Genomic DNA, 26,377 nt, shown 5'->3' with positions numbered 1-26,377 from the left:
TGGAAGCTCCAGGATTTTGCCTTGAGTGTGTTCAGAAGCCTCAACAAGTAACAGAGGGTGAGAGTGGAGGGCAGAGAAGCTTCCCCCAGGCTGTCCCCTTTCTGGGGTGTTCCACCCCCTTACCTATTGCTCCCACCTAGAATGCTCCCCCACTGGTGCTCTGCCATAGAATGCCCCCCTGCCAACTGATCCCCTTAGCATGTTCCCACCCCAAGAAATCCCCAAGTATATCCCCTAAAACCCATACCCCCACAATGCTCCCCCTAGCATTCTTGCCCCAAAATTTCATCCCCAGGATGTTCTCCTTAGCATGTTCCCCTCTAAAGTACCCCCACACTGGGTACTTCCACTATGACATTCCTCTCCCCTGGAGTGCTGCTTCTCCAGGACGCTTACCTCTAACATGCTTCTCTCCCAGAATGCTCATCACCCTAGGTTGCTTACCCCACTTGGCTGCTACCTTCCTGAGGGGTCCCTACTAAGAATCCAAAGCTGAGGATGTTTCTCCCCAGGCTGCTTGTCTCCCAAGGGATGCTCCCCTTTGGATGCACCCCTGTGAATTCTCTCCCCAGGATGCCTTTCCTCCTGGATGCTTTCTCCATGGGTCTCCCCTCTGGTGACTACCCCAGGTCTCCTGAGTGTTCTCCACCCACCATATGCTGGTGGTCCCAAGACAGGAGGTCATTGTCTGATGGGCAGCCCTCTCCTGACTTGACAGTCTGCATACACAGAGGCTTTGTTTTGTCACATGGAGTGAAAACATTGCCAATCATGTGGCTTCAATGGATGCACATTAAGCATCACTTGTGTGTAAGCCCTGAGTGCTTACAATGAGGGGAGCTAGACACCAAACAAGGGTTCAACTCAGGGCAGAAGTAGCTGTGAGCCCAGCAGGTTGGAAATTCCATGCAAGGGGCAGAAGTGAGCATGGGGTGGGGGTAGGAGTGGCAGGCCACCCACACTGAAGGAGGAGGAGGTAACTTTCCTGGGGACTGAGACCTTGGCACCTGCTTGCTTCACACCATTCTGGTTCTTCTCTGAGCCATGGTCCTTCTACCCCAGAGAGAAAAGGCACCAGGTCAGATGCAGAGCCCCTGAGGTCTTGGCCACACCTTGGGAGATTGAACTCTGTAATTCATCCTTCCACTGAATTATTTATTTTGAAGTTATTTTTTTAAGTTCCAAAAACTTTCCCCTGATCTCTGACTTTTCCTTCTAATAGACCATGTTATGTTTGGGGACTGACTCATGTCCCTCACAAAAGGCATGTTCAGGTCCCAACCCCTGGTCCTGTGGGTGTGAACCCATTTAATTGTAAATAGAACCTTGGAACATGTTATTACCTAAGATGTGCCCAAACTGAATGAGAGTGAGCCTTAATCCAGTATGTCTGAAAATCCTTATAAATAATGGAAATGGAGATGGATAGAAATGCCATGGGGAGCATCCAGAAAGTGGAAATTAATGGAACTTAAAAAAGAGAGATGTTGCCATATGCATTATCAGGTGACAGAAAAGCCAAAGAACCCCAAAGATTGCTGGCCAGGCAGAAAATACCAACCCTGGAAGGAAGCAAGTCTTCTAGTCTCTGAAACTATGAGCCAATAATTTTCTGTTGTTAAGACAACCCTCTATCTGGTTATTTTTTCAACAGCCAGGAAATGTACACATTACCTTCCAATAGATACAGTATCTTCTTATGTTTCTCAGAGGATGTTAATTAGAATTTTTAAAAATATTCTTCATTGTCCAAAAGGGTCCTTTTGAGATTGGATTTTGTTCCTGCTTGCATAAAGAAGGATGCACAGACAGAAAAAGGACAAGTCTCCTCCAGAAGTGATTTTCAGTCCTTCCATGTTTATCTTTCAACTGGTTGCTTTCTTTCACCATTGGAGATTCACATGTGCTTGTCCCTGTTTAACAGTGCAGCTGACATGGGGCCCCATGTCTGTGAATGGGGACAGTCAATGTAGATTTCAAGTTGGGATGAGGGAGCTAGTCTTCATGTCATGGACCAGCAAATGTAATTTGCTAGCTTCCTGGGTCTTAAAAGATCATTCATTCCAGGATTCTAGAATTCCCTGCCCATGAGTTCCTGCTGACTCCATGCACTGGGATGCATACAGACTCTTGGCCAGAGTTTTGATTCTCCTAGCTGCCAAAGCAAATTCCAAGCAACTGGTTGGCTTAAACAAAGAGAATTTATTGGCTCATGATTTTGATTCTAGGGGAAGTCCAAAATCAAGTTGCCATCAAGGTGAAGCTTTCTCACAGAGACTGTGAAGTGTGGGGCTGGCTGCTGAGGATCCATGTTCTTGACTTTTCTGTCACATGGTAATGCACTTGGTGGCATCTCTTGGCTTCTCCTGTCTACTCCAGCTTCAACTTCTGTCTGCCCAACCTCTAGCCTTCTCTCCCTCTGTGACTTTCTCTCTAAGACCTTCAGTGATATGATTAAAACACATCCCTTTTTAACTGGGCTATTCCCTAATTGTAGTAAGCTCATCAAAAGGTTGACAGTATGAATTAAATTTAAGAACATGTTTTTCTGGGGTACAGAGCTGCAAACCATCACAGCCATTTAACCTCTCTTTCCCAACCTTGCCCCCTACCCTGATCCTCAGCTCTACATCAGATGCCTGTCAGTCATGGCCTTCTATCTGCTTCCTGAGTTGGCAGAACTTTGGACATTTCACACCTGCTGGTCTCCACCACTGACATTACACAACTTCACTGTTCTGGGCCTATGCTTTTTACTTCTCTTTTTCTTAGAGGGAGAAGATCTACCACATTCTTCTACATGTTTGAACCAGACATAGTCATATTATCACTTGCACTGCATTTCTTTTAATTGAAAGGGCTTTGAAGGTTTCCAGAGAGGAGGAAATAGAGGTAAGGAAAATTAGAGTCATGGGCCAAATGGCCATGGAGTTTTGTTTGATCAGAAAGTACTGCACAGCTGGCCACCAGGGTTGAGAGTTTTCTCTGTGGATGTGAACACCATACAGGGAGGAGAGATGGTTTGGGGCTTGGCCAGGCAAATGTCATATTCTGTCTGAGATGAGGGGATGTACTTTTGTCTTTTTGCCTTAAAACCTTGTAGACTCAGGGCAGAAATGAACCTACAATCTCAACTTGCTTCTCTCCTAAGTTTCTGTCCACCCAGAGCTTTTCAAATCCATGGAAGCTTATCTTTACTGATGAAAGATACTCTCCAAAATATTTTAGGTAGAGAGAAAGTTGGCAGAACAAGGTAAAGTAGTCACACCTTATACCTTAATGAGGACAAGATCAAACCTAAGGTGAAAATGTAAAGGTGAAAGGTAAAACCTGTAGTGACAGGTAAAATGAGAAGGACAAAGGGCCAGCATCCCAGCCATATGAGGAACCAGCCACAATGGTGGCCTGTGATTTCTTTGGTTCCTCATGGGTGATGGAGTGGAGGTGCACAAAAGCTGAGGTTTAGTCCCTGGGACCTGATACTGGTGTGAGGTCTGCAATTTTCCATAATGACACTGTGACAAAGCAATTCTTTTTTAATTTATAAAATAAGTGTTATAGGTATCTTTAGAATTAGACTCAAGAAAGCAGAAAAATGTGAGTGTAGAAAAAATGGAGGGAAAATTCAAAGTATATGGTCTGTTAACATTTAAGACTTGCATTTATATTTGTAAAATAATTATTTCCCTGTAGCTCCATTTGTGCTTAGGTCTGACTTTTAGATTAAAAATAAAAAAAAAATCATATATTATGTTCTCAAAACTATACTCTTTCCCTTGCTCCATGCAACTCAGAGAATTTTTAACTTGGGATTGTAGACATGCACTAGAATAGACAGTTCTCCTCTCATAAAAAAAGTGCAGGCCTTTAAAATGGTAACTAGGCCAAACTCCTATGTTATTCATGCTTAAAAAAATACTTAACATTTTGGATATATGCTGATCTTGACAGAGCAAGAACTGCTGTCTGTAAGAATGTGGGAGACAATTACTATAATGTTAAAATAAGAAATATATTTATATTCAAATGCAGGCCTCTGAAGAAAAATTAGGTAAGTAGACAGTCTTGGCTCATCTCATGCAAGGGCCTGAAGAGTAGAAGAATAGCAATGAGCTTTAAAATCAGTTTTTCATTTCCTCAGAAAATCCTACCATTATCATAGAATGCTCTAGTTAAAGAAATTTCTGTTTATACCATGGAAATGAGATGTAAAATCCACATCAACTAAGTCACTATTTAAAAGACTCACCTACCTTTCATCATTTATGTTAACTACCTATTAGTAAGCAAGTTATTACACAAGACTTAAAACAAAAACTTGCAAAAGTTGTTTCAAATGTAAAAACTCATAATATTGATGAACTTAGTTTTTTCATTTGCTTTTCACATTCAGATTAGAGGAAGCCTTTTTCATTTAAAGCCCTTGTGCTCATATATATTCAAAGTTTTTATCATCACTATTTAGGAATCTTGATTCTCCATGCTTCAAGACAAAAAAATCTTCAGTCATAAGTCCATATTTTCCTAGAACTTCATGCAGTTTCACTGGAGGGTCTAAGTAATGCTCATTTGCTAAGACAAAAGTTCCCCAGTGAATTGCCACAGATTTCTCTGCTTGAACATCAGTGCAAATCTTTACAGCTTCTTCTGGGTCTATGTGCTGCCATTTCATAAACCACCTGGGTTCCTAAGTTCCAAGAAGAATAGCTGCAAGGTCAAAAGGTCCAAATCTTTTTCCTGTCTCTTCAAAAGCAGGGCAATAACCAGTATCTCCTGCAAAAAAAGAATCTATTCCAAGGTCTGAAGACAGACCAGCTGCCTCACAGAACCTTATTGTCATCCATTAGAGTCCATTTACACCAGTACTCAGATGGTGGAAAGACAAAGGTGATCTTATGTCTGGGGACAATTCTCCTCCCACTGATCCAGCTCAATCACATTCTCAGAGCCACATTTTTGCATCCATTTGAGGAGACCCAAAGGCAAAAACCATCTCAACTCATTACTGAATCACTCATTTAGAGCATGACAGAATTGTAGTCCAGGTAATCTTAGTGATTTTGACTGATAAGGATCACATTTATTAGGGGCAGCTTGCTTATTGTGCATGGAGGATGATGAAAGCATTTTGGACCCATGTACTGTGATGGTGAAGCACGATGGCTAAAAATGGAATCCATGAGAAACATGAGCTCATCCATTTCTACCATTACTTTTGCATGTCCCAGCCATGTAAGTCTTAAGCCAGCTTCCTTCACTCCAACTTCTTCAGAGTCATTGATAAAACAGGACTTATGCACTGAGAGTTCTTTATCAAGTTCCTCTTTGGAACATGGAATATTGCTGTGATCTTTTTCTATAATCAACCATCTGAGGGCATTTGGTATAGAGAGATTTTTCCAAGTTGGCCAAGGGTGAGCAAAGCTCCCATTTTTCCTTTCTTTGGTTTAGTTATATCTTCTTCTAATCTGTAATCCAGTTTGAAGCTTTTCCTAGAAAACCTAGAAGAATCACTTCCCCCAGAATTCCATGCTGAATTCTGGCATTTTCTTACTGCTTGTTTAGGATATTGGCTGCTTATCATCAGGGGCTGGTTGCTTTCATTTTCATCCATGTCCTTTGATGAAAAACTCCAGCAGGGTTGGCCAGGCACATGTGCCACCCTGGCAGTTCCTGCTGCTGCTGCTCAGCTGCAGGTCACCAAAGCAAAATTTTAAGTCAGCAAAATCTGACATTGTTTTGACTCTGAAAACAAGGACCAGCAGAGCAGAAAGGTGCTGTAGATTGCTGATGTGACCATGTCTTTCTCAGAGATACTGAGGCCCCAGCAGGGCTGAAGCTGTTGCTCTTAGCTGAGCATTCATGAACATCCATGCTGCCACCTGCCTCTGCTGTGAGCTCCTGTTTGTCCCCATAGGGCCTATGTTCCTTCCTCCTGGCATTCAGTGGTGCAATTTCTTTGCAGGGAGGATTCACTGACCAACCCTGGAGGAACACCTGGGGCCTGCATCTGGAACAGGGTCCAGGCACCAGCTGTGGACAAGCAGACATACAGGTAGGGGGCTGTCTGGTGGTGCAGATCCCACTGCAGCTTCTGGATTTCATCCTATCCCAAAGGTAATCCCTGCAGATCCCTGGGCCTCTGATGATTTTACAGTCCACAAAGATGGGGAGTGAGGGTCTAAGAGGAGACAGCCTGATCCACACACCAGGCAGATCATCTTTTCCTTGTGGGTTTCTGGAAATGATAATGTTCTGGTCACTTCTATAAAAAGGAGGAGCAGACAGGGCACCCTGTCCTGTGGCCTGTGTTTCTGAGGTGCCATGACAGCCTCAAGTTCTAGGATGTCCTCTTCCCCATGGTCACTCTGAGCCCTGAAACTACTTTCTGGCATGTTCCTTGCTCCACCCAAAGGGCCACCAGGGTTTCTAAGCAGCCAGAATATCCTGACTTCATATCCCAAATTATAGGGTTAAAGGCTGGGGGGGTCTTCTACATTCCAGCTGAGAGTTTGCTGTTGATCATGTTGGAAATGGAGAGAAGATGACAAAACTCAACAAGGCTGGGGGACATGGCAGGAGACAGGAGAGACAGGATAGTGGCAATGAGGGCTGTGAGAGTGTCAAGGTAGTCTAGTGAGGGTTCCTCCATCTCCCATCCAGTGGATGCCCCAACCTGTCCTCCCATGGGGACTGCATCCCCTGGGAGCAGGGGTCTCCACAATGTGGAGCTGAAAGCCCCATGGACTGGGCAGTGACCATGGAGGGCAGAATGACAAGGGACATGAGAGACAGGAAGGGATCAGTCCCCCAAATCACAAGCTCTTCTTGATAAAGGAATCACATTCTGAGGAAAAACCACACCACTTGCCTGCAGTCATCCTTAACCTTGTCACCATGAACCTCTCTTGGGCCCCACACCCACACACCCCATATGTGTGCTCTTCCCCCTCACATGGCCATTGCATCCCTTCTTCTCACTCCTCAGACTCCAAAGTTTCCTGCCTACCCTCACTCCAACTGATGAGCTGCTGTTTAAACACAGCTTCTTTGAGGCATAATTGACACTATAAACTGCACAGGTTTAGATGTAACAGTTGTTATGGTTTGATGTGTTGACACATTTCCACCTATGAAGCCAAGGCTAAGTTAACAAGTGCATCCACCACTGCAGAATTCCCATCTTCTGTTATCTGCCTCACCACCTCCCTCTGTCCGTATCCTCAGGGATCCCTGATGTGCTTTCTGTCACTATGGATTTTTGTGTATTTTCTAGAATTTCTGACAAGTGGAATCATAAAACTTTAATCTCTCTCCCTCTGTCTCCTTTGGTCTGGTGTCTTTAACTTGGCATAGTTGTTTAGATATTCATCAGTGTGGCATTATTCACAGTCCATTCTCCTTCATTGCTGAGGGGGGTTCCATGGTATGTATTGGCCACAGTTGGTTAATGTACACCCCTTTTGATGGGCATTGGGGTTGCTTCTGCTTTGTGCATTGCAGAAAAATCTGCTGTGTGTCTTCAGGAGCACACTCAATATTGGTGGCTCATTTTCTTTCATTTCTATTGGGTAAAAAACTAGAAGAGGAATGGCAGATCCTGTGGCATCACTGGGCCTGGCCAAGCAGCTACACCTGTTTCCTCCATCCCTTCCCTCCTGCCTACCCCAAGTGGATCCCAGTGGCTTATTCTCTCTTTTCACACCCTGGACATGCTCTAACCTTGGGACCCCCACTTCCTTTCCATTCCTGTCCACAGGATCCCTTCTTGATGGGGCCCACTCTGACACCCAATCTAAATTTGACTTGTGTGCCTTCATATGTCAGGCTGCCCTATGCTCTGCATGTGAAACACTGCCCCTCTAACTTCCTGTCATTATCATCTTCCCACCAGCAACACTGTGGGCAGAGTTTTGTCCCTGAGGGATATCAATCACCTGGATGTTTACTGATATGTAAAAAGTACTCACTGGTGACTTTTGTTACATTGGATTTCCTTGGCTCTTGGGATAGAGCCCCTCTTGCCACCCTGTCCCTTTTTCAGCCCTCTGGAGCTGGTGCACACTTCTCTCTCCTTCCTCAGATCATGTCCACCATGGAGCTAAATGAGCACCTTCAATCTGCCCAGGTGAGTCCTTCCTTTGATGTTCTGTTGGTTCACTCCTGTCACCTATTTCCACTGAGGAGGCATGGAGAATGGCCTGTGCTAACATGTTTGGGGTGAATGACCTGAGAAGAGATGAACTAGGTGGAAGATAAGACCAGGGAATGGGAGGGGAGCTGGTTGTCACAGGCCATGGGAAGTCACACCTGAGCCCAGGGCTCCAGTGGTGGCTGGGGTACATCTGTGGTAGAAGATTGATATGGAAGGTCCTAAAGCCTGGCCATAGTGTGTGATGCTGTGTTTGGCTCTCCAGATGCAAAGGCCCAATGGTTAGGCCTCCAACAATGCTGTCTGGGGATCACAGATGCTCCTTCAGTTTTTGGGGGGGCTTTTGGGCTAAGCCTTGCCCTGACAGTGGGTAGTACCCCAGGGGCCATGGAGGGGTTGTCTGGCAGTTCAAGGTGATGAGTAACCAAGCTATCCTGAATTAAAGAAGGAGGTCTCCAGAGTTCCCTGGAGTAGGTCCCCTGGGTAGCTCTGGGGCTTTTTTAGCCCACTGCCGTGTTTGAATAGTTTAGTAGGCTATTCCCTATGGTGGAGAATGCATTTGAGAAATGTTCACAATAAGAGTCCAAGGAATTCTGTTTCCACTCAAGCAGAAATAGATTAGAGAGAAGCCAGCTCCTGGGATGAGTTCTGTGCAGTTCAGGCCTTTCTAAAGAGAGGATGTGCCACTTCTCACAACTTTCCTCCTGGCCCATGGCACAGGGTACCACTCCCCACCCAGTTACCTTGTGGAGTGAGCCATTTGCTATTTCTATGTTCATGGGGATTCTCCTGGAGTCCTGATGGGAAATCTTGGTGGGGATGGGTCAGGCAGGGTGGGATATGGTGGATTTTCCCTTCATGTTGGCATTCATTGTGTTTGCAAACAAATGTTCTTTTCAGTTAAAGATTAATGTTCTGAATGCCCCCATTAGTCCACTTAACTTTGTATACCAGACATCTTTCCATGTCAGAGTGTAAAGATTAGGGCTGACCTTTTCATCCCTGGGTGGCATTTCCCAACATGGATGCATTAATTGAAGTGTCAGGGCCCAACTGATGGTCAGTTAGATGTGTCCACTCTTATGAGCCACATTTTGGAGGATACCTCTATTCTTTGCCCTTTTTCCTTTTCCTGATTATTTCTCAGGATGAATTCTGGGAAGTGGAATTTCTGGGTCAGTCCTTGTAGCCCCAGAGGTGGACTCCATATTCTGGGTTTGTCTTTGTGATGCCCCTGTGTCTCTGCTTACCTGCCCACATGCTCACCTAGTTGGGCTGGGCTCCACAGTTGTTCAGAGCTGAAGCTCTTGGTGCTGAAAATCAGGGAAATCACATAAATCAGCCCCTGACTGTGCTCCCCAGAGCCCCCAAGCTGATCTGCACACCTTCCTTCCTGTGGGATCACATTCAGGAAGGAGGGGTCCAGACTAGGAGAGGCCTTCATGCCCATTGGGATGGCATCTAGGAACAAGATAATCTTGACTGGGATAGGGGAAGGGCATGGGGAATCAGGGAGAACAGCATCAGTGCAGAATCTCTAAAGGCAGTGAGAAGAACAAGGGTGTGGGATGTTTGCCCAGGGTTGGGGGTAGATGTGCCAAGCCCACAGGGTCTTGAGTGGGTGCTGCCATCTCCAGCCCCCTGCCTCAGTCCTCAGCCTTTCACATGGGTGACTTAGAAGCTGTCAACTGAGTTCCCCAATCTCATCCTCCCCCATTCTCTGTCATCAGTGTTCACTGAGAAGCTCATGTTTCAGTGAGGATCAAAGTCAAGTTTGTGCCCTCAGAGACCTTACAGGCCAGGAGGGGAGACACAAATAAGCCAGCAATCCTTATAAGAGTAGCAAATGCTATGAAGTTATGACATGGGGAACCAGAGGGGCAACTTGCAATGGATGTCCAGGGTATGTGGAAGCTTGGGCCTGAGGGCAGCCCTTTCCCTGAGCCCTATGTCTACCAGCACAACTAAGGAATGCTCTCAGCTGTCCTCCTCCAACCCACTCCCACTCTGCAGATCTGGGCCCTTCACTCAGGCTCACCAACAGTCACATCCAACTTTCATTCATGAAAATTCTGCATGTCCATGTTGGGGGCATATATATCAGTAATGAAATTGTGCCTCAACTCATTCAGTGACACATTCTGCTTTCCCTGAAAGCACAACTATTGTGTAGTTAATTTTGAAGTGATAACAAACTTACATAAAAGTCAAAAATAGGGTACAAATAACCTTTTTTTCCCTTGACCCATTTATTGGCATCATACACCATCATTCCCTTAATACTTATATGTGTATTTCCTTCAAATAAGGAATTATACCTAGCCATATCACAGTCCTTGGTTTCAGGAAATCAGCACTGAAACATGACCACCATCTAGTAATCAACCCCATTAAAGTCCAGTCAGTTGTCCCAATAATGTCCCCAGATGGCAAAAGTAACCAGTTCACTCTGACCTGTTGCCTTTAGTTGATGTATATTAATGTCTTTCCATCTGGAACAGTTCCCCAGTCTTCCCTTGACTTTCTTTTTTATAATTTTTAATTTTTAAGTCATTTTTATTGAGATATATTCACATACCATGTAGTCATACAAAACAAAGCATGCATTCAATTGTTTCCAGTACCATTATATGGTTGTGTATTATCACCAAAATTAAATTTTGACATTTTCATTACCACACACACAGAAATAATGGGAGTAAAAATTAAAGTGAAAAAGAACAATTATAGTAAAAAAGAACACTGAGTGCCTTTTTTTTTTCTTCCCCCATTTTTTGACCCATCCATTCATAAACGAGACAAAGAGGATTGTGGTCAATATGGCTTTCCCAATCACATTGTCACCCCACATAAGCTACATTTTTATACAATCATCTTCAAGACTCAAGGATTCTGAGTTGTAGTTTGATAGTTTCAGGTATTTACTCCTAGCTATTCCAATTCATTAGAACCTAAAAAGGGTTGTCTACATTATGCATAAGAGTGCCCACCAGAGTGACCTCTTGGTTCCTTTTGGAATCTCTCTGACACTGAAGCTTATTTCATTTCCTTTAACCCCCCCTTAGGTCAAGAAGATGTTCTCCATCCCATGATGCTGGGTCTAGTTTCCTCCCTGGGAGTCATATTCCAAGTTGCCAGGGAGATTCACTCACCTGGGTGTCAGATCCCATGTAAGGGGGAGGGCAGTGATTTCATCTCCCAAGCTGGCTTAGCTAGAGAGAGGGCCACATCTGAGCAACAAAGAGGCATTCGGGAAGAGGCTCTTAGGCACAATTACAGGGAAGTCTAGCCTCTCCTTTGCAGCAACAGTCTTCCCAAGGGCAAGTCCCGTGGCTGAGGGCTCAGCCCATCAAACCACCAGTCCCCTATTTCTGTAAGCACATCAGAAACCATCAAGGTGGGGAAGCCCAACACCCCTGAATTCTCCACCAGCTCCTCAAGGGGGCTTTGCATATTATTTTTCATCTTTTTAGTTAACTCTTTTCTTTAATCAACTGTATCAAAAAATTTTATAAACATACAATAAAAAAAATTTCAAACCATAACATAACAAGGTGACCTCTAGGCAATGACTTGAAGGCAGTGAGGAAAAGGACATATGGATATTTGGAAGAAGAAAATTCTAGACAGAAGGAATAGCAGTGAAAAGTTCCCCAGGCAGGGTCATGCTTGACATATTCATAAAAGCAAGGGACCAGTGTGGTTGGTCTTGGGGGATGAGAGGACAGAGCAGCAAATGAGGTTGGAGAGAAGAGCACTGAGAACATCAGGGATCTTGAGCCAGGTGCAGTGGGGATCCAATGGAGGACCAGAAAGCCAGTGACATTACCTGGCTGAATTTTTACTTTTTTATTTTTTAAAAGCAATTTTAATGATATATTCACATGCCAATCATTCAAAGTGTACAATCAATTGTTCACAGTATCATCACATGGTTGTGCATTCATCACCACAATCGATTTTTGAATGTTTTTATTACTCCAAAAAATAAGAATAAGAATAAAAATAAAAGTATAAAAGAACACCCCAAACATCCCATACTCCTTTCCCCACCCCTATTCATTTCATTTTTGTCCCCATTTTTTCTACTTACCTGTCCATACACTGGATTAAGAGAGTGTCAGCCACAGGGTTTTCACAATCACACACACTGTATAAACTATATAGTTATACAATTGTCTTAAAGAATCAAGGCCACTGGGTTGCCATTCAACAGTTTCAGGTATTCCTTTCTAGCTATTCTAGTACACTGAATACTAAAAAAGGATATCTACATAATGCATAAGAATACCCTCCAGAATGACCTCTCAAATCCACTTGAGATCTCTCAGCCACTGAAACTTTATTTTGTTTAACTTCTCCTTCCCCTTTTGATCAGGAAGTCTTTCTCAATTCCACAATGCCAGGTCCAGGCTGATCCTCTGAAGTTATGTCCCATATTGCAAGGGAGATTTACACCACTGGGAGTCATGTCCCACATAGAGGGGGAGGGCAGTGAGTTTACCTGTCAATGGGCTTAGAGACAGACAAGCCACATTTGATCAACAAAAGATGGTCTCTGGGGTGACAGTTAGGCAAAATTATAAGTAGGCTTGGCTTCTCCTTTGCAGTAACAAGCTTCATAAGGGCACACCACAAGATTGAGGAATTGTCCTACTACAATGGTAGTACCCAATGCTTGTGAGAATATCAGGAATTCTGCAGATGGAGAAATATAATATTTCCACATTTCCCCCCAGGACCTCAAGGGGGTTTTGCAAATACTTTATGTTCTCTGCCCAAATGATCTGGTATGTTTGAGTTTCATGCTAACCTGTACAAACTAATCAGATCTCACCCCCCATTCAAGGTTCCATGTAATTATGGTGTTTCAACTGACCATACAAGTTAAATTTCATAGTGTGCTACAGAAAGTATAGATTTTGCAACAAATAAACATCTCTTCCTTTGGTCTCACACAGAAACTGATTTTTTTAATTGTGATTGTTCACATACTATACAATTATCCAAAGATTCAAAGTGTACAATCAATTGCTCCTGGTACCCTCATACGGTTATGCATCAATCACAATTAATTTTTGTTCAATTTTTAGAACATCTTCATTACTCCAGACAAGAAATAAAGACATAAGAGAAAAAAAAAGAAAAGAGAAGGAAACTCAAGTCCTCCCATATCCTAACCAACCCCCTCCATTGTTGACTTGTAGTATTGGTATAGTACATTTGTTACTGTTTATGAAAGAACATTGAAATACTACTAAGTGTAGTACATAATTTACAAGACTCTGCTAAGAGAGCACCCAGGATGCTAACCTGCATGCCATAGATCCAGAGGTAATTTGTGTGCCATTGAAAAAAAGGCAGGCACAAGCTTGGCCAGAGATACTTCTTTAAACTTCTGCCTACACCACACCCAATTGGAATTTGCCCCTTGGCATTCCTTTATAGCATCATCAAGGGAGAGTCAAACCCACACCATTCTTCAGGGGTGCAGGTGATCCTCAGGGCTGCAGAATCATCCTCATATACCTACAACAAACTGCACAGGTGACAACACCTCAACTATCACATGCAAATTTGGGGAGAACACTACATTTTCAGACCACAGGGCAGCCATTGGTATAGAGCCCTGTTGCTTAGCAACCTGATGCCTATTGTGAGGCAGGATAGCATCAGCATAATTTGCACATGCACATTCAAAGCCCTCCCCAGATTTCTATTCTGCTTTGGAACCTGGGATGACTCTGTCTCCTCCACAGTTTCAAGCCCTAGTGAGATTTCTTCCCTGAGGTTTCTTTACTTGGGATTTGCTGCTGTATTGTTAGCCACAAATGCATATAGTGTTCCTTTTTGGATTAGTGGGAAAGATTCAGAAACACATGGTGTTGTGTGCTGATTCTGCACACAAGGCTCAGCAGAGAAGCCTCTATGTTAAAGTGGATATGAGTGATGTGAAGTCGTGTAACTAGAACTAGATGACAAGAGGGGGAAACAGGAAAACTAGGACTGCCCAGCAATAAACTATACCACAAGGAAGACACATGGACTGTATGAAGATTACTGTTTATAATATTAGAAATTTTAATCAAATATCTTGAAGATAACCTATTAATGCAAACTTGTGGAATGCAGGAATCAAAGTAGTTACTCCAGGTTACTAGCTTTCCTGAGAATTTGCTTTGCTTTATAATAAATTGGTAATTTTTGATACTTGTGTGCTGTTGTAGCTCATAGATAATGTTTAAAATATACTCAGTAAAATGAAAGAACCAAAATTAAATGAATCATTTGAAAAAAAAAATCCCCATGAGAGCACAATAATTCCCTGCCAATGCAGCCTGAAATTCATAAGTTAAATTTCATTTGGAAGAACTTCTGAAAAAAATGCAATTTGATGAATATTCTTTAAGAGTATGGTTCAGCAGTTTTCTAATATATCCAGATGAAGGAAATATTTGAGTTATATTCAGATGAAAGAGAATAAATATATCTGAAAAATAAATGCCATGTTTGATATGAGACTGGACACTATTTTTGTTTCGTGCCTTTCTACATTTCTATCATCATTACTATTAACACTTTGCTTGGTTGATAGGACATGATTGGGTAATTGCTGAGGAGGGGTCCATGCCTCAGAGGAGATACTTTTACTACACCCAGGCCAATTTAATGATTGTGGTAATATTCCTGTTACTATGTAAAAGACTGTCTCTGTTCTTTAGTGAAATATTGCAAGAATAATTAAAGAAACTGACATTATTTAAAACATAAGTTTAATATTGTTAAAGAAAACCCTATTATAAAGGAATATGAAACAATGTTAAATCAGTGATAAAATAAATTAAATAAAGACACTTCACATGTAATGGCTTCCCTCCTCATGAAGGCACAGGGTCACATTAGGGTGAGATTACACTGACCTGCTTCCATGGAATATGAGAAGAATGGTCACAGTCAGTGTCACTTGCTCCTACTCCCTTGGGCTTCAGCACATTTGGAATGGAGAGGTCATGGAAGTCTTCTTCCTTTGCTAACAAACTTGCTTTCAGATCTGAAACAAAATGTGTGCCATATTTCTGGTTAATCTCTCCCAAGTGCAGCACCATGTAAAATGGGGAATTGGGGTGGGCATTCACATTTATGTGTATCATTTTAACCAACAGAGCCAGAGTATGTTGGCTCCCAGAACAGGGATAACCCTCTGGGCAATGATAATTTCTGGACCAAGGAACAAACAATATTCAGTGTACACCAACATGCCTGCCCTCTGGTAGTCTCCATCCCTGTCCCCAATCATGCCTCCAACCCAATCAACACCAAAATTGCAGCCTGTCAACATACATGTTCTCTTCTTCACAGGACCACTTTCTCTGTCACTCAGGATTTAGACCAAGAATGAGACTTCTGGCAAGCATAAACAGAGCAAGAAACCCACCACTAAGACAACCATTAGCCAATCCTCATGTTAGCTATAAAAAGTGGAAAGGGCAGACATATCAAAGTTGTCCAAATTTTACTGACTTAAAGCAGGTTCATTGACTGCACATGGGCATGCCTCATGGTTGGCTGTGCTAAGTGAGCACCTGGGATGCTAAGCTGCATGTCTTAGATCCAGTGGTAATTTCTGTTACATTGGAATAAAAAGGCAGGCCCATGCTTGGTCAGGGATACTTCATCAAACTTCTGCCAACCCCACACCAATTTTGAATATGCCCTTTGGCATTCTTTTACAGCATCCTCCAGGGAGAGTCAAATTCTCAACACCCATTGAGGCTGCAGGTGATCCTTGGTTCTGCAGAAACATCCTCATAGATCTACAACAAACTACACAGACCACAAAACCTCCAGAATCACCTGCACATTGTGAAGCACATTATATCTGCATACCACAGGGCAGCTATTGGGACAGAGCCCTGTTTCTTAGCAACATAATGTCTACTGTGAGGCAAGAGGGTCAGTTTAATTTTGCACATGTACATTCCAAGGACCCACCAGAATTCTAGGCTGCTTTGGAACCTGGACTGACTCTGTCTCCTCCACAGTTTCAAGACCCAGTGAGATTTCTTCCCTGAGGTTTCTTAACTTGGAATATTGTGCTGTATGTTAGGCACACCTGGTTACACAGACTCCTATTTGGAGTAAATGGAATGATTAAGAAACATTTGGTGTGGTGTGTAACTGATTCTGCACACAAGGATCAGCAGAAAAACCTCTACTTGAAAGTGGATATGAGGGATGTGAAGTCATGTAACTGGAACAAGATGGCAAGATGGGGAAAGTGGAACCTAGGACTCTGCAGCAATAAACAATACCCCAAGGAAGATACATGGACTGTATGAAGGGTACAGTTTATAATACAAGAAATCTTTAATCAAATGCCTTGAAGATAACCCATTAATGGAAATTTGTGCAATGTGGGAAGCAAAGAAGTTATTTCAGGTTACTTGCTTTCCTGAGTCTTCTTTGTTTTATTACAAATTGCCTAGTTTTGATATTTGTGTGTTGTTGTAGCTTATAGATAATGTTTAAAATGAATTGAATAAAATGTAAGAAACAAAAATTAAAATCCTCATTTAAAAAGAATCATCATGAGAGCATAATAATTTTCTGCCAATAAAGCCTAATATTCATAAAGTCATTTTCATCAGGAAGAACCTCTGGAAAAAAACACAATTTGAGGAACATTCCTTAAAAGATGGTTTAGCAGTTTTCTAAGATGTCCAGATGAAGGAAATAATGGACATATATTCAGATGAAAGAGAATAAATATACTTGAAAATGAAATGCCATGTTTGACATGAGACTAGACACTATTTTTGTTGTGTGCCTTTCTACATTTCTATCAGTATTATTACCATTAACACTTTGCTTGTTTGATAGGAGATGATTGGGTAATTGTTGATCTTGGAACAAGCACCCTAGATGAGATATTTTTACTATAAACTGGTTAATTTAACAATTGTGGCAAATTCCAGTGAATACATAAGACACTCTCTTCTTAAGTGAAATACTACAAGAATAATTACAGAAAATGACATTGTTAAAAACATAAATTTAAAATTGTTAAAGAAAACCTTGTACAAGGAGTATGAAACAATATTAAATCAGTGATAAAAGAAGATTAAATATAGACAATTCACATATGTAGGGTACCCTCATCATGACAGCACATGGTCAGATGACAGTGAGATTACAGTGATCTGCATTCATTGGATAAGAGATGAATGGTCACATCTGGGCCACTTGGGTCTACTCCCTTTAGCTTCAGCAATATGAGGAATGGAGAGGTTGGGGAAGTCTTCTTCCTTTGTTAATAAACTTGTTTCCATTTTTGGAACAAAATGTGTGCCACATTTGTGGTTAATCTCTCCCAAGAGCAGCACTGTAAAATGGGGACTTGGGGTAGGCATGCACATTTTTGTGTATCATTTTAACTGACGGAGCCAGGATATGTTGGCTCACAGAACATGGATATCCCTCAGGGCAATGATAATTCCTGGACCAAGGAACAAGCAATATTCCATGTACACCATAATGCCTGCCCTCTGGGAGTCTCCATCCCTGTCCCCAATCATGCCTCCAACCCAATCACCAAAAAATTGTCAGCCTCTCCACATATCATTTGTTTTCCACTTCACAGGACCACCTTGACTGTCACTCAGAATTTAGGTCCAGAATGAGACTTCTGGCAAGCATAAGTAGAGAAAGAAATCCCACCACTAAGAAAGCCATAAGCCAATCCATATGTCAGCTATAAACAGTGGAAAGGGCAGACACATCAAAGTTGTTCAAATTTTCCTGACTTAAAGTGGGTTCATGGACAGCACATGGACATGCCTCATGGTAGGCTCAGCTAAGTGAGCACCTAGAGGCTAAGAAGCATATCTTAGACCCAACAGTAAATTCTGTGCATTGGGAAAAAAAAGACAGACCCAATCTTGTCTGGGGGAACTTCATTAAATTGCCTACCCCTCACTCAACTGGAATTCGCCCTTGGGGATTCCTGATTAGGATCCTCCAGGGAGAGAAAAAACCTCACTATCAATCAGGGCTGCAGGTGATCTTTGGGGCTGCAGATTCATCCTCATATTTCTACAACAACACCTCCAAAATCACCTGCACACTTGAGGAGACCATTATATTTTCAGACCACAGGGCAGCCATTGGGATAGAGCCCTGTTGTTTAGCAACCTGAAGCCTGTTGTGAGGCAGAAGAGGTTAAGCATAATTTGTGTATGCACATTCCAAGCACCCACCAGAATTCTAGGCTGCTTTGTAACCTAGGCTGGCTCTGTCTCCTCCAGAATTTCAAGACCCAGTGAGATTTCTTCCCTGTCATTTCTTAACTTGGGATTTCTTGCTGTATATTTGGCACACCCCACTAGAGGGATTCCTGTTTGGATTAATGGGAAACATACAGAAACACTTGGTGTGGTGTGTAGATGATTGTGCAAAAAATACTCAGCTGAGAAGCCTCTAATTGATAATGGATATGATGGATGTGATGCCATGTAACTGGGACTAGATGACAAGACTGGGAAACAGGAATCCTAGGACTATGCAGCAATAAACAATACCTCAAGGAAGATACATGGTTTGTATGGAGTGCTGTTTATAATATTAGATATCTTTAATCAAATTCCTTGAATATAACCCATTAATGCAGGAAGAACTAGTTATTTCAGGTTACTTGCTTTCCTGAGACTATGTTTTGCTTTATTATAAAGTGGTGAGTTTTGATACTTGTGTGTTGTTGTAGCTGATAGATAATGTTAAAATGAATCCAATACAGTAAAAAAATTAAACATCTCATTAAAAAAACTCACCATGAGGGCACAAAAATTTAATGCAAATAAAGCCTAAAATTCATAAACTCAATGTCATCAGGAAGAACCTCTGAAAAAAACTCAATTTGAGGAAAATTTTGAAAAGTATCTTTCAGAATTTTTCTATTATATCAAGTTGAAGGAAATAATTGAGATATATTAAAATGAAAGAGAATAAATATACCTGAAAAGAAATGCCGTGTTTGATATGAGACTGGACTGTATTTTTGTTTCATGACTTTCTACATTTCTTTCATTATTGCTATTAATATTTTGTTTGGTTGATATTACATGACTGGCCAATTTTCGAGGTGGGGACCAGTCTCCTAGATGAGATATTTTTACTTAAACCAGGTTAATTTAATGATTGTGGTAATGTTCCTGTGAATACACAAGAGACTGTCTCCATTTATAAGGGAAATACTACAAGAATAATTTTCTGTCAATACAGCCTAATATTCATGAACTCAATTTCATAGGAAGAAGCTCTGAAAAAAATCACAATTTGGGGAATATTCTTTAAAAGGATGTTTCAGCAGTTTTCTAATATGACAAGAACAAGGAAATAATTGAGATATATTCAGATGAAAGAGAAAAAATATAACTGAAAAAGAAATCCTATATTTGATATGAGACTGGACACTAATTTTGTTTTGTGCCTTTCTACATTTCTATCATTCTTATTACTGTCAACAATTTGCTTTGTCCATAGGACATGATTGGTTAACTGTTGAGGTTCAGACCAGGTCCCTAGATGAGATATTTTTACTACAGTCAGGTTAATTAAATGATATTTTTAATGTTCCTGTGAATACATAAGAGACTGTCTCTGTTCTTAAGTGAAATATTACAAGAGAAACTAAAGAAACTGACATTTTTAAAAACATAAATTTGAAATTGTTAATGAAAAATCTTATGCAAGGAATATGAAACAGTGTTAAATTGGTGATGAAAGAAATTAAATAAAGCCACTTCACACGTGTTGGTTTCCCTCCTCATGAATGCACTGGGTCTGTTCAGGGTGAGATTACACTGACCTGCCTTCATGGGATATGAGAAGAATGGTCTCAGTCAGTGCCACTTGGACCTACTCCCTTGGGCTTCAGCAAATTTAGGAATGTAGACATTGGGGAATTCTACCTTTGCTAATAAACATGTTTTCTGATCTGGAACAAAATATGTGCCACATTTGTGATTAGTCTCTCCCAAGTCCAGCACCATGCAAAAGGGGGACTTGTGGTGGTCATTCACAGTTTCATTCTAACTGACAAAGCCATGGTATGTTGGCTCCTGGAACAAGGATATCCCTCAGGGTAATGATAATTGCTGGACCAAGGAACAAACAATATTCAGTGTACACCATCATGCCTGCCACTGGGAGTCTCTATCCCTATCAACATCATACCTCCAAACCATTCACCCAATAAAATATAAGCCCCTCCACATGTCATGTGTTCTCTTCATGACAGCACCACTTTTATGGTCATTCAGTATTTAGGCCCAGAATGTGACTTCTTGCAGTTGTAAATAGAGCAAGAAATCCCACAACTAAGAGAGCCATGAGCCATTCCTCATGTCAGCTATGAACAGTGGACAGGGCAGACACATCAAAGTTTTCCAAATTTCCCTGACTTAAAGTGGGTTCATTGATTGCACATGGGCATGCTTCTTGTTAGGCTCTGCTAAGTGAGCATCCAGGTTGCTAAGCTGCATGTCTTATATCCAGCAGTAATTTCTGTGCCATGGGAAAAAAAAGGTAGGCCAAAGCTTGGCCAGGGGCACTTCATTAATTTTCCACCTACACCAAAACCAATTGTGATTTTTCCTTGGGCATTCCTGTATAGCATTTTCCATGAAGAGTCAAACCCTCACCTTCCATAAGGGCTGCAGGTGATCTGTGGGGCTGCAGAATCATCTTCATATACCTACAACTGACTGCACAGACCACAACACCTCCACCATCACCTGCACACTTGGGGAGCCCATTATATTTTCACACCACTGGACAACCATTGGAATGGAGAACTGTTTCTTGGCAACTTCATGCCTATTGTGAGGCAGGAGAGGGTTAGCATCATTTGCACATACACATTCCAGTCTCCAGCCAGAATTCCAGGCTGCTTTGGCTCCTGGGCTGTCTCCATGTCCTCACAGATTGAGCCCCAGTGAGATTTCTTCCCTGAGGTTTGTTAAGCTGGTATTTCTTGCTGTGTGTTAGGAACACCTGGGAACAGGGATTCCTATTTGGAATAATAGGAAAGTCTCAGAAACACTTGATGTAGTGTATAGCTCATTTGGCACACAAGGATCATCAGAGAAGCCTCTATTTGAAAGTGGATATGAGGGATGTGAACTCATGTAAAAGAAATAGAAAGAGGGGGAAAAGGTAACCTAAGACTGTACAGCAATAAACAATAGCCCGAGGAAGATACATAGTCAGTATGAAGAGTACTGTTTATAGTATTAGAAATCTTTAATCAAAAGCTTTGAAGATAACCCATTAATGGAAAATTGTGCAATGCCAGAAGCAAAGTAGTTATTTCAGCTTACTTGCTTTCCTGAAACTTTGCTTTGCTTTATTATAAAGTGGTGACTTTTGAGACATGTGTGTTGTAGCTTATAGATAAAGTTTAAAATGAACTCAAAACCATGAAAGAATCAACAATTAAATTTCTCATTTAAAAAACAATCACCATGAGGGCACAATAATTTTGTGCCCATACAGCCTAAAATTCAAAAATTCAATTTCATCAGGAAGAACTTCTGAAATAAAACTAAATTTGAGGAATATACTGTAAAATGATGGCTCAGCAGTTTTGCAATATATCCAGATGAAGGAAATAATTGAGATATATTTAGATGAAAGAGAATAAATATAAGTGAAAAAGAAATGCCGTGTTTGATATAAGACTGGACACTATTTTTGTTTTGTGGCTTTCTACATTTCTCTCATTATTATTACTATTAACACTTTTCTTGGTCTATAGGACATGATTGGGTAATTGTTGAGGTTGGCACAAGGCCCCAAGATGAGATATTTTTACTATAACCAGGTTAATTTAATGATTGTGGTAAATTTCCTGTGAACACAAAAGAGACTGTCTCTATTCTTAAGTGAAATACACAAGAGTAATTAAGGAAACTGACATTTCTTGAAACATAAATTTAAGAATGTTAAAGAAAACCTAAGTATACAAGGAATATGAAACAATGTTAAATCAGTGATAAAAGAAATTATATAAAGAAATTTTGCATGTGTTGGTTTCCCTCCTCATGAAGGCACAGTGTCCAATCAGGGTGAAATTACACTGAGCTGCTTTCAAGGGATATAAAAAGAATGGTCACAGTCAGTGACATTTGGTTCTACTCCCTTGGTCTTTGGCAAATTAGGGAATGGCAAGTTTGGGGAAGTTTTCTTCCTTTCCTAATAAACTTGTTTTCTGATCTGGAACAAAATATGTGCCATATTTGTAGTTAATCTCTCCCAAGTACAGCATCATTTAAAAGGGGGACTTGGGGTGGTCATTCACAGTTACATGTGTGTCTTTCCCATCAACAGAACCAGGGTATGTTGGCTCCCAGGACAGGTATATCCCTCAGGGCAATGATAATTCCTGGATGAAGGAACAAACAATAATCAGTGTAGACCATCATGCCAGCCATCTGGGAGTTTCCATTCATGTACTCAATCATGCCTCCATCCCACTCAACACAAAAAATATCAGCCTCTCCACATATCATGTGTTCTCTTCATCACAGGACCACCTTGACTGTCACTCTGCATTTACACCCAGAATGAGACATCTGGCAAACATAAATAGAGCAAGAAATCCCACTACTAAGACAGCCAGGAGCCAATCCTCATGTCATTTATAAACAGTGGACAGGGCAGAAATATCAAAGTTGTCCAAATTTCCCTGCCTTAAAGTGGGTTCAATGAGTGCACAAGGGCATGCCTCATGTTAGGGTCTGCTAAGTGAGCACCTGGGATGCTAAGTTGCATGTCTTAGATTCAGTGACAATTTCTGTGCCATTGGAAATAAAAGGCAGGCCCAAGCTTTCCCAGGGCAACTTCATTAATCTTCCACCTACCCCACCACCAACTGATATTTGCCCTTTGGCATTCCTGTATTGAATCCTCCAGGGGAGTCAAACCCTCACCATCCATCAGTACTGCAGGAGATCTTTGGGGCTGCAGATTCATCCTCATATACCTAAAATAAACTGCACAGGCAATAGCACCTCCACCATCATGTGCAAACTTGAGGAGCCCATTATATTTTCAGGCCACAGGACAGCCATTGGGATAGGGACCTGTTGCTTAGCAACCTGATACCTATTGCGACTCAGGAGTGGTTTAGCTTCATATGTACATGTGCAATCCAACACTGACAGGATTTCTTGGCCACTTCAAAACCTAGGCTGACTCTGTCTGCTACACAGGCTTGAGATCCTGTTATATTTCTTCCCTGAGTTTTCTTAAATTGGGACTTCCTGCTGTATATTATGCACACCTGAGTACAGGGATTCCTATTTGGAGTAATGGGAAAGACTCAGAAACACTTGGTGTGGTGTGTAGCTGATTCTACACACAAGAATCAGCAGAGAAGCCCCTATTTGGAAGTGGATATGAGGGATTTGAAGACAAGTAAATGGAACAAGATGGCAAGAGGGGGAAAAAGGAAGCCTAGGACTGAGTAGCAATAAACAATACTCGAGGGGAGAGCCATGGACTGTATGAAGAATATGGTATGTAATATAAGAAATCTTTAATCAAATCCTTGAAAATAATGCATTAAGCAAATTTGTGCAATGTGGGAAGCAAAGTAGTACTTTCAGATTACTTGCTTTCTTGAGACTTTGCTTTACTTTATTATAAAGTGGTGAGTTTTGATGCTTGTGTGTGTTGTAGCTTATAGATAATGTTTAAAATGAATTCAATACAATGAAGGAAAAAATTAATCTTCTCATTTAAAAAAAATCACCATGATGGCACAAAACAATCATTTTCTGCCAATAGAGTCTACAATTCATAAACTCTATTTCTTCAGGAAGAAACTCTAGAAAAAAATAATTTGAGGAATATTCCTTAAAAAGATGTTTCAGCAGTATTCTAATATGCCAGATGAAGGTAATAATTGTGATATATTCAGATGAAAGAGAATAAATATTCCTGAAAATGATATGCCATGTTTGAAAGACTGTACAGTCCTTTAGTCTTGTGCCTTTCTAAATTTCTATCATTACTATTACTATTAACATTTTGCTTGTTCGATAGGGCATGGTTGGGTAATTGATGAGTAGGGGACCAGGCCCCTAGATGTGATATTTTTACTACAACCAGCTTAATTTAATGATTGTGGTAATGTCCCTGTGAATACATTAGAAACTCTCTCTGTTCTTAAGTGAAATACTACAAGAATAATTAAAGAAACTGACATTATTTAAAACATAAATTTAAAATTGTTAAAGAAAATCTTATTATACAAGGAATATGAGACAATGTTAAAATAGTGAAACAAGAAATTAAATAAAGACACTTCACATATGTGGGATTTGCTCCTAATGAATGCACAGGTTCAGATCAGGGTCAGATTTCACTGACCTGCTTTCATGGGATATGAGAAGAATGGTCACACTCAGTGACATTTGGGTCTACTCCCTTGGGCTTCAGCAAGTTTAGGAATGCAGAGTTCATGGAAGGCATCTTCCTTGTTGAAATCTTGTTTTCCTATCTGGAACAAAATATGTGCCACATTTGTAGTTAATCTCTCCCAAGTCAGCACCATGTAAAACTGACAGGGCCAGAGAATGTTGGCTCCCAGGACAGGAATATCCCTCATAGCAATGATAATTTCTGGGTCAAGGAACAAACAATGTTCAGCATTCCCCATAAAGCCTGCCCCCTGGGAGTCACTGTTCCTGTCCCCAGTCATGCCTCCAACTCCCTGAACACAATAAATATCAGCCTCTGCACCTATCAGGTGTTCTCACTACAGGACCACCTTGACTGTCACTCAGTATTTGGCCCAGAATGAGACTTCTGGCAAGCATAGAGCAAGAAACCACACCACTAAGAAAGTCATGAGCCTATCCTCATGTCAGCTATAAACAATGGACAGGGCAGACACATCAAATTGTCCAAATTTCTTTGCCTTAAAGGGGTTCATTGAGTACAAATGGGCTTGACACATTGTAGGCTCTGCTAAGTGAGCTCCAGGGATGCTAAGCTGCATGTCTTAGACCTAGTGGTAATTTCTGTGCCATTGGAAAAAAAATTCAGGCCCAAGCTTGGCCAGGGTCACTTCATTAAACTTCTGCCCACAACACACCCAACTGGAATTTTCCCTTGGGCATTCCTGTATAGCAACCTCCAGGGACAGTGAATCCCTCAACATCCATCAGTATTGCTGGTGATCCTTAGGGCTGAGGAATCATCCTCATATACCTACAACTAACTGTACTGGCCACAAAACCTCCAACATCTCCTGCACACTTGGGGAGCCCATTATATTTTAAGACCTCATTGCAGCCATTGGGATAGAGCTCTGTTGCTTAGCAACCTGATGTCTATTGTGAGGCAGTAGAGTTTCAGTGTCATTTGCACATGTGTGTTCCAAGCACCCTCAGGATATCTAGGCTGCTTCAGAACCTGAGCTGAGTCTCTCTCCTCCAAGGCTTGAGCCCCAGTGAGATTTCTTCCCAGAGGTTTTTATCTTGGTATTTCCTGTGGCAAATTATGTACACCAGAGTACAGGGGTTCCTATTTGAAGTAATGGGAAAGATTCAGAATCACTTTGTGTTGTGCAGCTGATTCTGCACACAAGGTGTAACATAGAAGCCTCTATTTGAAAGTGGATATAGGGGATCTGAAGTCATGTAAGTGGAATCTGATGACAAGGGGGAAAAAGGAAACCTAGGGCTGTGCAGCAATAAACAATACCCCAAATAAGATACATGGAATATATGAAGAGTACTCTTTATAATATTAGAAATATTTAATCAAATGATTTGAAGGAAGCCATTAATGCAAACTTGTGCATTGCAGGAAGCACAGTAGTTATTTCAGGTTAATTGCTTTTCTGAGACTTTGCTTAGCTTTTTTATAAAGTGGAGAGTTTTGATACTTGTGTGTTACTGAAGCTTATAGAAAATGCTTAAAAGGAATTCAATACAATGAGAGGAACAAAATTTAAACTTCTTATTTAAAAGAACACCACCATGAGGGCACAGTAATTTTCTGCCATTACAGCCTAAAATTCATAAACTCATTTTCATCAGGAAGAACCTGTGAAAAAAACACAATTTGAGGTATATTCTTTAAAAGGATGTTTCAGCAATTATCTAATATGTCCAGATGAAGGAACTAATTGAGATATATTGAGATGAAAAAGAATAA

General features: G+C 41.3%; 1 pseudogene; it reads right to left on the bottom strand.

Moving 5' to 3' along the window:
• Positions 1–4,429: 4,429 nt before the first annotated feature.
• LOC119520770 lies at positions 4,430–5,614 on the bottom strand (annotated as a pseudogene).
• Positions 5,615–26,377: the final 20,763 nt, after the last annotated feature.

Source organism: Choloepus didactylus, chromosome 26 (assembly GCF_015220235.1).
Source record: "Choloepus didactylus isolate mChoDid1 chromosome 26, mChoDid1.pri, whole genome shotgun sequence".
In the NCBI taxonomy this organism is placed as follows: Eukaryota; Metazoa; Chordata; class Mammalia; order Pilosa; family Megalonychidae; genus Choloepus; species Choloepus didactylus.
Note: the sequence above shows the minus strand (reverse complement) of the source record. Positions and strands in the feature narration are given on the sequence as shown.